This window comes from Bactrocera dorsalis, chromosome 2 (assembly GCF_023373825.1).
Source record: "Bactrocera dorsalis isolate Fly_Bdor chromosome 2, ASM2337382v1, whole genome shotgun sequence".
Lineage (NCBI taxonomy): Eukaryota > Metazoa > Arthropoda > Insecta > Diptera > Tephritidae > Bactrocera > Bactrocera dorsalis.
Genome location: NC_064304.1, coordinates 21,393,130 through 21,401,124, shown reverse-complemented (window position 1 = coordinate 21,401,124; position 7,995 = coordinate 21,393,130).

Below are 7,995 nucleotides of genomic sequence, written 5' to 3'. Positions count from 1 at the left end.
ATGCGCATGTGTGTGTGCAACGTTTTTGCGCCAGTGCATTGTTTCGCTGCAATTTATTGCCAAATCTGAACACATGTGTGTGTGTGTGTGCATATCAGTTTTCTTTTCATATTGGCGCCTGGGCATAATTCAATTTAGCCAATTGGGGTGTGTACAAACGATTACTCAGAATTCATATTCCGCTCGCAACCTTCGTGTTTGCTAATATCGCTAATCTGATGAGGCAACTGACACCGGCGGCAAAGAGGCGCGCATATTGCGGCATGTTTATTGGTAATGTGTTTTGTAATAATTTAAAAAAATTTTACGTAGGTTTTTTATGAAATTGCATATAATAAGCAAATAAAAATTAGAAAAAAAAATATTTAAAAATTTTTTCAACATTTTGGGATTTATTTTGAAATTTTAATTTAATTTAAAAGTAAGTTTTTCACTTTTATGGCGAAATTCGTTAAGATAAGCAAAATTTTGCCAAGTTAATTGAAAACAGAAGACTTAAGAAACGAACTTCCTGTGATATTCCCTGAATTGTATAAAGTTAACACTAATATTTTTTCTGCATAAATTTGTAAAATTAAATTTTGTATTAAATCAATAAATTTATACTATTACTGAGCTTGCCGAACTGCCAAAAATCTGAAAAAATTGTCAGATATTTTAGTACAAATTTTTAATAACGCCTTTAAATTACATGAGCCTCGGCGGGTATGGTCTTCAGTGCCGCAGTGATTTTGATTTTTTCGTAATCCGCTCATTTTAATAGCAACATTGGCAAGTTTTTTGGAAAGTTTGCACGTCTTCTCAGCACTACTGATGCGTTTGATGAATGAAGGGTCCTCAGCTAGCTTGCCCAACAGCTCTTTTGCGACCTCTTCTGTATGCCGTCTTTGTAAAAATTGAATTATTTTGGTATGAGTCTAACATTGATACTCTTCTTACACAAAATATTAACCAAAAAGTGTAAAGCCGACCTATAGGCGATGTTGAGGCCCTCTGCTATCTCCCTAAGCCAGATACTAAGCCTTTTTATTGGAAATAATTTCAGTTTGAGTCTTTTGCATTTCAAAAATTATAATAAAACAAAAAAAGTAGCAGTAGCTAACACATTATTAAATACTTTCAGTAATCTAAGCAAATATTTTCTACAAAATTCTTTAAAAAACGGTAACGCCGGAAGAACGCAATAATTTCAATTAAGCAATTTTATAAAATTAACTTTTTATCAAAAATTTGTATGAAACTTCTTTTCGCATTTTGGTCTTTGCAAATCGTCGACTGCTTCCAAAGTGAAATTCTCACGCCAATTCGTAGGTGCACGCAATCAGTGCGAGAAATGAAAGTCACAGCGCCAACAACTTCCTCAGCAGCAGCAAGCACACTCGTGTGTGTAGAAGCTTATCAGATCGAACGCATAACTTTTTGGGCGCGCAATTTGTACGCCGATTGAACAAATTATTTGAAAATCGATAAGGATCAACTGGCGAACAACGACAATAATGACGCCGGTGGAGCAGAATCTTACAAGCAGCAGATTCAGAAGCAATTTGGCGCGACATTCAGTTGTGTGTGTGTGTGTGTGTGGATACAATTTTTCACTTCTATAGATATGTAGATAGCTGTACTTGTAATGCTTGAGAAGCGCGAAATATGGCTAACTAAGCGTAAAGCTGACGGTAGAAGTTTCGAGTTATTTATTTTTTTATTTTCTGATTACTCTGAATTAATCAGAAATTATAATAATGTACATTTACAGTTAGGTTTCTTTTTAATTTTTATGATTATTTATTAATTTTGTTTTTGAAAGCATCCAAAACAGCTTATGATTTGAAAGACTTTTTTTCATAAGGGAAGATAAAAAAGGCCATAACGCGAAGAATAATCTCTTGTCGAGCTTATTTGGGTAGACAAGCGTCTTTAGGTTAGCTTACGTTAGTCTGGTAGAACAATAAGCCACGCATAGATCAGTTTTTGACCTGTGCTATGTCAGATAAAGTTCAGTGACTAAGCCTATGAGGAGTAGTGTTTCTTTAGAATGCCTGCGCTTCACGAGAATTTCAACTCCGTGGCCTCACTATCGATACTTCTCATTTTATCGGGTTTTGATTTTCATTATCATGCTTCTGTTCAGATCAACGTATAGACAATACACGGGTTTCCCACGTTTTCGGATGTCAACCGTACACCGATGCCTTTGCGGTTTGGCACCCAGTAGAAGTGAAGTTGCTTGCTCTCAGCAATACTGTTCTTCTTCCCAAGACACTTATGGCCGATTTCGAGGTTACTGCTTTGATTGCTGCTTGACTGTCCACTTATGTAAATGTTGACTCTGCAATTGTCTGCAGGTGTATTAGAGGCCAGTTTCGGGACTTTTTCTATAGCTCAGCTTGCAATATACTGCAGTGCTACGGCAATTTAAAAGGCTTATACCTAACTTTGAACAGCACATCCCCAAATCAATTCTATCCGCCATTTACAAGTCATCGGTATTAATGTTTAAAGTATTGCAGGCAGCTACCATACCTTTACGCCAACAACCTTTTTCTATGTTTTCTTTGAATCTTCTTTCTCAGTTGGGATCATGCGGTCAGTGCTTCCCAAACCGTCATTACCCACCTAGCTATGCCCAAATATGTAAATTCTTCTGAAGCCAGTAATCGTTCCGCCGATTTTGCTGCGCAGCTTTCCGTTAAGAGGTTTATAGATGGTTGGTTTAGTATAAGTTCAAGAGCCGCCTTTGGAGTTTTTCCATATATTATGCACAGTAGAAAAGCCTCTGAACCTTTTCCATTGGCTTCCTGTAGGTGAATTTCCATACGCCTGTCTATCATAATACTGCAGCGTAGCGACGAATTGGTCTAAAGATAGCTGTGTAGCATCAGTGCAAGAGAGAGTGAGAGGTTGTGCCGAGCATCTTCCTACACGCGCATAAAGCATTACGGGCTTTCCTCACTCTTTCTTCCACGTTGGCCTTCCACATTGTTTGCTGTCAAAGACCACCCCAAGGTACCTGGTACGGTTCCTTTTATTGAAGAGAACCTCCATATAGAAGTTTTGTGTTTTCTTGTGCGTACAATCAGATCCGTTTTCTCCGGATTCAATCCCAGACCCACCTGTGATGCTCAATTCTGGACTGTATTGAGAGTAGTGGTTATAATACTGCTAATGGTCTGTAGACACCTACCTGTTATTAAGATGGCTCTTAGTCATATCACCACTAATGTGCATAGAAGCGGTGACATCACTTCACCTTGCGGAGTACCTCTACAGAATTCCATGGTTATTCTAGCGTCGTTCCGGTCTTCTCATAATCTTCTAGATGTCAAGAGCCTGCTGATCGAACATTGTATAGCAGGATGAACACCTATTGGCTGGATACTAATCAGAATAGATTCCGATACTCTGCTGCCTCATTGAACGTCTATGAGTATAACATCTGTTAAAGAAAATAGTTTTGCCCAAAACTTGCTTCAAGGAAATCTGCATTTACCCATATATTGGATCTATTCAAAAAATAAGAAATGAAATGAAAAAACACTTTTATACGATAAATTATCTTTGAGATTTGATTTCGTTTTTTTTTATTCAGATAGGCCTGTCTTTCAATAGTCACAAAAAATATATTTTAACTGCACTACTTTTTTTCTTGAATAGCCTATTCAATTCACCATAAAATGTATTTATTAGTAGCTAAATTAAAAAAAAGATGCCAGAATAGATTTCAAACAACAATCTAAAAAATTTGTTAAATACTTTTTAAATTTATGATATCAACTAATCCATAAAATATGAGCATATTTCTATTGTACAAACTTTTGCTTTCTCAGTCACCGTCTACTCTCACATTGTCACTTTCGATTGCCAGCCAAAATGATTCGCTCTATATTCTTGCATTTATTTTTAGCACAAAAACGCTACTTTCCTTTAAAAATAAAAACCAACAATTCAACATTCGTTTCGCTACTTCGCACCAGTTATGCCTCTTTTAATCAAATGTCTATTCATTTAGACACAATGGCTTAACAAGTCTTTAAAGAATTGTATACAAAAATGCCCATTTACATATGACATTCTTCGCGTTCGCACTTGCCATTGATTGCTATGCATATGCCATTCACAAAGCAGCCCTACTACGGCAACAACAATAACAAAAATACAACACAAAGCGCAAACAGTAAATAACGGTTGTTGAAACAATCACTGAGAAGGTAAAAGATGAAGAAAAAATTAATTGTTTATAAGAAATTAATGACGCCGAGCAATTTCCAGAGCCGCAACAACGTTGACTGATTTCCAGAAGTGATAACTTGCGTACAAATTGTCTGCTGCTGTGTGATCGATGTTGTCGCTGTTGTTGTTGCAATCGCTTTCAATCGAACTTTCGGTGAGGTCCGTGAGCGGTGTGTCGCTCAGGTGGAAAAAGTGAAAATTTTCTATGATCAGCGTTAAATGCTCTTGGCATGCAATTGTGGCCGATGTGTGTGTGAGTGTGTATGGGGCTATATGTGGTTGTGTGCAATTATAATGCCATTAAATATGACAACAAGTGAGCTAAGTCTATTTTATAATAACTGTTAAATTATTGATGCAACCATCGCGGTTGTTGTTGTTGTTATTATTATTTTTGTTGTTATTATCATTTTGGTTGTTGTTAAAAATATCATTGCATTGCGCATGCGTACATTTACGGCATTTAGAAGGGAAATTCCGTCGAATTGCCGAAGAGAGTGCAGCAACACATTCATATACATACATACATACATATATATGCATATATATAAATTAATAACAATGTTCATTTAACTAGTTAGTTGGTTGCAAGCATTTATGTCGAGAGAAATTTCGTTGGCTTGTCTTGTTTCATGTTCATGCGGGAGTCACGTATTTTTTGTTACAGTTTCTTTCTTGAAAAGCAAAGTGACCTTCAAAAGGTTGAGATATAGAAGCGAATAATGAAAATTAACTCTCGAAGTTGCCACATTCCGAAAAAATACTAAGAACTAACTATTTAAATATTTATCATATGTATGTCCTCAGTAGATTTGGAATTATTTCTGGCAGAAAAGTTTTGGTAATAAAACATATTTTAATATGATTAGACATTCTTGCAGTATATCTATGGTTGTCATGCTCATTTACCGTCTTTTTTGGGTTTAAGATTCTTCTCAACAAAGTGAATGATCAATTTTTTGCGAGAACTAAGTCCGAGCTGGACTACCATCGGTTCTTAAGCTGCTGTAAGATCCTTTCGCCGCAAGGGCAATTCAAAAGATCGAATGAGCCCTTTTTCCTCCTCCTTTTGGTAAGGCTAACTTCTTCTTAATTGCGGGTTTCTAACATTTCATTGCACTATCGGTGTTCACGTGATAAGTTTGACGACCTTACCGGATGCCAGCTGCTTGAAAGAAGAGGAGGTAGAAACATCTCAACAATTGCTTCCTAGCCATTCCACCTTTGCGAGATTAAGGCTTAAGTACTCAGTTCACACTCTGTCATTTTCAGATATCCTTCTGAGCTGGTGGAAATAAATCACCTAAGAAGATTTGTATCAATCTCAGGCGATTTGTCGAGTTATAAGTTCGAATACGGCAGTTCAAGTATTTACCAGCTTCATTACTAATGTATGACATCGCTACTTTACTAATATAGTGTCCGCAGCTCAAAGAAAATGTTGAACTGCCAGAATTTTGAATGTTAAAATGTTAAAGCTGAGCAAACAATTGTATTCCTCATATGTAAAAATAAGAATTCATTTAATAAGCAAGAAGCATCGCTACATAAATATAATTCATTTTCGAACTTAAAACTAGAAGCTGCTAAGCTTATAAGTGTAACTTCGCGGAACACCAATGAAATTTGTGAAGTTTACGGAGACGATGCTGTAACAGTTCGTGTAGCTCAACAATGGTTCGCTCGCTTCCGTTCTGAAAATTTCTACGTGAAAGATGCACCTCGCTCTGTTCGACCTATCGTTGAAAAAGTTGATGAAATTATGGAAAAGATTGACCAGAACTGTCACATAAGCAGCCATGACATCGCTAAGGAACTTAACATTCATCATCAAACGTTTTGAACCATTTAAAAAAGGCTGGTTTGTGAAAAATTTAATGGACCGAATTAACATCTGCGATTCTTTGCTCAAACGAAATGAAATCGAACCACTTCTGAAGGGAATGGTAACAGGAGCCAGGCCATATACATTTTTGATGACTCGGCAAAAACTGGGAGAGTTTGCCTAGGAAGCTTTGATACATCCACCATATAGCACTAACCTTACACCATCGGACTACCATTTGTTTCGGTCAATGCATAGCTCCCTTATTGGAGTAAGGTTAGCTTCAAGAGAACCTTCTGAAAATTACTTGTTGCAGTTTTTCGCCAAGAAACCAGAAAAGTTTTACACTGATGGAATAATGTCTTTAGTGGGAAAATGGCAAAACGTGGTCGACCAAAATGGTACGAATTTATTTGGTTCTTTAAAGTTCATTATAAATATAAAAAAAATAAGTTGAAATTTGATTAGAAATACGAAAAGACTTTTTCGACTTCAAAATTGGCCTTAGTTTCGGTTATAAACTCTTCATTCGACAAAAATTTCTTCGGGCATTCATTTGAAATCTAAGAATAGAAAAAAAAATCACAGAAAGGCAGAGTGTGCAGTCCACTCGGATGACTGCCGATTGGATTTTGGAGTAAAAATATGGAATATTTGCAAAACCTGCTCTGCTCTGAATTATCAACTTGTCGTTATTTTTGAACAAAAGTTAGTCCGCGCGGCTTCCACTTTGCACAGAGCTCTCTCGTACTCAAATGTTCATGAATGATGTGCTTTACGCGCTCAGCTGATATTTTTAGAGAGCCTGCTATTTCGAACAACTTCACTTTATGGTCATCCAAAATTACCTGTAAGAAGTTACTTTTACTTACTTTGATAATTGTATTTATATAGATACATGGATTAACCGTTTTTCGTCCTTCGATATAACAATTTATTAAAGAGTTCGTACTTTGCGGACAGCGGATGAACTGAAGCACATGAACTTACGCTCTTTTCTTTCATGCTTCAAATGAGTCACTATTTTCTTTTGTTTCACCTTCTGTCTTGTATTTAATGATAAAAGGAATAGAGTGTTTACACATATATAGATTATAGAAGTATATAATATATGCACATACGTCCATACATATCCATGTATGAACAATTATTCAAGCCCATTCGCTTGCGTCTCTCTGTCTATTAGAGACAAAGGTATTATAATCTTATTAGACATTTTAATTGCCTGTCAGAATGGCTGACTCTTTCCTAAGCCCTCCAACAACTGCTCAAGTCGGCGCAAAAGCAAAGGGGTAAAAAAATGAAAGAAGAAATAAAATAAAATTAAAATAATAATATGTTTGTGTGCGTGCGCGGATGCCGCTCGGCTGCGTGGCGCGGCACTTGACTGCGTTTTCGATTTTTCCAAGCATTATAAATCTCTTAAAGACAAACGCCAGTGCATGCAATCACAACAAACAAGCGCAGCTCATGAAAAAAAGTAAGAAATATAAAAAACGAAAAACAACAACAACAAAGTAGTGTTGGATTTACCGAACTGCCGCGGGCTGCCGACGCGTGTGCAACTGCTCGTGTGTCCGCAGGCTTCTAGCGGCAAGAGCAAATATGAAAGCACAAACACGAAACATGTGAGCAACATATGCGCTTGAGTTGCATGCAACAGTAGCACACATTTAGCTGCACTCAGCGAGCAATATCTGGAAATTTTCTTCAAACGCCACAAAACTACAAAGTCGACGCGGTTGTTGTGTGGCAAAGCTTTTCTCAAAGTTTTTCCGCCAACCACACATTTGTTGTTGCAAGAGCAGGTGCTGCTGCTACGTTTCTGCTATGAGTACAATGTGTCGTGCGCTTACTCACAGCTCTCTCTTGCGAGCTGTGCTCAATCACTCAAAGTCATGCGCTCAATCACTCAATTGGCGAGCTCTCAGGGAGACGCGCCG